This window comes from Sciurus carolinensis, chromosome 17 (assembly GCF_902686445.1).
Source record: "Sciurus carolinensis chromosome 17, mSciCar1.2, whole genome shotgun sequence".
Lineage (NCBI taxonomy): Eukaryota > Metazoa > Chordata > Mammalia > Rodentia > Sciuridae > Sciurus > Sciurus carolinensis.
The window spans coordinates 23667781-23672157 of NC_062229.1; positions in this window are offsets into that span (position 1 = coordinate 23667781).

A 4377-nucleotide genomic window follows, 5' to 3' on the forward strand; every position below is an offset into this window, starting at 1 on the left:
ATTCAAGGCTCACCCTAGTCTTGGCTCACCTTAACTTGGCCACAACTGCAAAGACTCTATTTCCAGTAAGGGTCACATTCATAGGTACTGGGGGTCAAGGCTTCAATGTCTGTTCAGGGCACACAATCCACCACGACCAGAGCCTTACCACTTAACAACACACTTTCATGTCCATGATCTAATCCATCCTCACCAGAGCCCTGGAGCCTGGTTTTAGGACTAAAAAGCATCAGTGACAAGATTAGAAGCTGGACTTTCGACTTCTATTTCAGTATCCTTTCCTCTGCATCACCTCGCACCATAGACATTGTACTGCTAGTTCCTCATGCTTTCTCATAGAACAGATAGAAGCAAAAAGCTAGCCTGTGTGCCAAAAAGCAGCCTCAACACCGGACCTCAGAGTTGGAAGTTCTCTCCCGTCAGGAGACACACACTCTCTGAACCAAGATTCATCATCTATAATACCCTTACCTTTTCACAGAACTGCTTCGCATCCAAAATGGAGCAATGAATGCCATGGACCCAAAAGTGGCTGGTGGAGCTTGCTTACTTCCCAGTGTCATGAAATCGTTCAGACCATTGTCTTTGTCTGTTTTCTGTTGCTAGAACTGAAATGCCACTGACCAGGTATTTATAAAGAAAATGGGCTTATTTACTGTTAAACCAAACTCTTGAGATGAGGGGGTCTCTGAAATAAAAGGGTTATTGGAGCCATTTGCAGATGCTAGTCAGAAAGAAGGCCAAGGGACATAGGACAAGTCCCACAACTACCAACAGCTGAGTTAGGTAGTAATTGGAAGTGTGTCCACTAAACCAGAGCTAGGAACATCTTTTCATACATAAAAGATTGGGGAAGAAAGATGTAAGTTGCTTACATTGACTGTAGATAGGAGCAGGATTACATAAGGTGGTGTGTTGAGATAGGAGGACAGACCCTAAGGAGAAGAAATCATTTCTTCTGGATTGGTGGGGTGGAAACAAGACTTAGTGTTGGCTATGGAGTAGTGATGGATTTTTTTTTTTTTTTTTTCTGTATTGGGGATTGAACCCAGGGCCCTTAACCACTAAGCCGCATCTCTAGTGCTTTTTAAATTTTATTTAGAGACAGGTCTCACTGAGTTGCTTAGAGCCTCACTAAGTTGCTGAGGCTGGCTTAGACCTTGCAATCTTCTGCCTTAGCCTCCCAAGCTGCTGGGATTACAAGTGTGCGCCATTGTGCCCGGAAGTTGTGATGGAATTTGAGTTAACATTTCAACCTACATTCAAGAATATGGAACAGGGGGCTGGGGTTGTGGCTCAGTGGTAGAGCACTTACCTAGCACGTGTGAGGCACTGGGTTCTATTATCAGTACCACATATAAATAAATAAAATAAAGGTTCATTGGCAATTTAAAAAATACAAAAAAAGAATACGAAACAGTCTTTATTTCTTTTGACCTGTGACTTATTAACTGATTTACCTCCCCCATCTCTCTTCCCATCCATCCTCCAGGTCTTGTGATTAAGTTTAGGACATCCTGGAATTTTTCTCTAACTGTTAGCTCAGGTTCTGGAAATCCAAGAGTAGGACGTCAGCATCTGCTTGGCGTCTGGTGCGGGCTTGGGCATCACAGGGTGAGACGGGGCAAGCGTGCATACTTGGGTCTCTCTTCCTCGTCTCACATAGCCACTAATGCAGTCATGGGGGTCCCACCCTCACAACTCCATTTAATTGTAATTATCTCCTAAAGACCTTGATGACTTTGGGGATTAAGATTCCAACATATGAAATTTGAGGGACATATTCCACCAGAGCAGTAATATATGGGAGAGTGTTCTGAGAATTGGAAGGGCGCTATACAAACCCATCCTCTAGGCCCAGGGGAAAGGGTGAGTACCAGAGGGGTATAAGGCAGCTTCCTAGTCAAGTGAGCAGCCATGGCTGAGCACAGTCAGAAGCTCTTCTCTCAGCCCAGGACTTATCACAGGTACACAAGAGGCCTGGGGGAAGAGGAAAGACACTCCAGTAAAACACACTGGCAAACAATATTGCCTCCTGAGTGTCTGACCTTGAGATTACACAAAAGACATGGGAGGAAAGATACCCTAAGGTAGAGAAGGAATCAGATGGCCAGTCAGAGCAGGCAGTACTCTGACTAATGGTTATCAAAGCCAAAAAGAATATGTCAATCAAAGGGATTTACCCTGGTATCATGTGCATCCAATTCCAAGGTGTCCATCTAGGAGCAGAGTTGCTAGGGTGGAGTCTTCAACTGCATAAGATAATGTCCAAAGTGGTTGTTTTGCCAGGTGCAGCAGCACACACCTGTAATCCCAGAGACATGGGAGGCTGAAAGGCAGGAGGATCTCGAGTTCAAAGCCAGCCTCAGCAACTTAGCAAGTCCCTAAGCAACTTATTAAGACCCTGTCTCTAAAATGTAAGAAGGGACTGGGGATACAGCTCAGTGGTTGAGTGACCCTGGGTTCATTCCCCAGTACCAAAAAAATAAAATAAAATAAAAAATAAAAAGGGCTGGGGGTGTGGCTCAGTGGTAGAGAGCCCCTGGGTTCAATCCTCAGTGCCAAAAAAAAAGAGTGATTGGGTCAATGAATAACTAATGGAGATGAGCATTGCCTTTGCTGCATATCCTTACCAGCCCTTGAGAGCACTGGTCTGTAATTATGATTTTAATTTGTGTTCCCTGGTTACTGATGAAATTGCACACTTTTCACATCTTGATTAGTCATCTAGATTTCTGCCATCGTGAAGCACTTACTTACTAACTCGTCATTCTGGTTTTCTATTAGGTTATCTTCTTGTTTGATTCAAGAGCAATCTTTGTCCTCTTTATGAACCCTTTATTGGTCATCTGTGTTGGAAATACCTTTTCCTACTTAGTGGCTTGCAACCTCACTCTCAGTGTTAATATTAAACGTTTTTGTTGTTGTTTTTTAGTGATACCAGGAATTGAACCCAGTGGCACTCTACCACTAAGTAGAGTGGTACATGCTTGGCCCTTTTTATTTTTCATTTTGTGACCGGGTCTCATTATGCCCAGGCTGGCCTCAAACTTGAGATTCTCCTGCCTCAACCTCCTGAGTAGCAGGGTTTACAGTTGTGCACTACTGCCCCCAGCTTAAAGTTAATTTTTATGTAGTCAAATGTGCCAATCTTCCTTCAGGATTGTGGGATCATTCACGAAAAGTTGCTTCCACAGAGAATGCTGAAAGCCACACAAGAAAGGTCCCTTGCATTCTAGCCAGCAGAAAAACAGTTAAATATCTACAGAATCACAAATTCTGAGCCTATCAAAGCTCTGAGGGCCGGGTTAAAGTTGTGCACTCCTGTAATCCCAGCAGTTCAGGAGGCTGAGGCAGGAGGATTGTGAGTTCAAAACCAGCCTCAGCAACTTAATGAGCCCCTAAGCAACTCAGTGAGGCCCTAAGAAACTCAGGGAGACCCTGTCTCTAAATAAAATAGAAAATAGGACTGGAGATGTGGCTCAGTGGCTGAGTGCCCCTGAGTTCAATCCCCAGTACTCCCCCCCCAACAACAAAAAAAAAAACCCTGAAGTCACAAGTCAACCAGATACATTGAATTCCAAAGTATGACAAGCCACTTCAAGGACAGACAGAACACATATGCTGCTTTGTGAGTGGCAGCGCCCAGGAGGGAACAGCAACACCGTTAGAGCAGGAAAGAAGACTGCTAAAATGTGAACTAATCTGTGCAGGTGGCTCCTGAGCAACATGGCCACTGGGCTTCCCTGAGAGCTGCAGACACAGGGCAGCCTGCAGCCCTGCATGAGGTGTCTACCACCGGCCTCCACCAGGTATTCCAGGAAAAACTGCAGCAGGGGACAGACAGAGACCTGCGAGCATCCTGAGAGGTGGTGCACAAGATCCAAACACCGCCCCCTCCCCTGGCTCTTCCAGCAACAGAGGGACAGGAAGCTGCCCTGTCACCACCACCAAGAAAATCCAGCTGCCTCTGAGAGGGTGTAGGAAGCCTCCAACCCCATTCCAAGAATCCTCCTGCTTCAGCCTCCTGAGTTGCTGGGGATTACAGGCGTGCATCACCGCACCCAGCTTGAAGGAAAGACATTCTATGCAGAGGGAGTAGCAAGTGTGAAGACTGAGTGAAAATGAGCTCAATATCCAAGCAACATAAGGGAGACCGGAGTAGCTATAGAAAGTATTGAACAACAGGAAAGATGATGTAAAACAATAATAATCAGGCACTTTGGAATTTAAAATATATAGAAATTTAAAAATTTAAGTGTTACATATAGATCAGAAGAGGAACCAATGAATTAGTGTTCTAAATGTTTGCATTGGGGACTGGGGTTGTGACTCAGTGGTAGAGCACTTGCCCCAGCATGTGTGAGGCACTGGGTT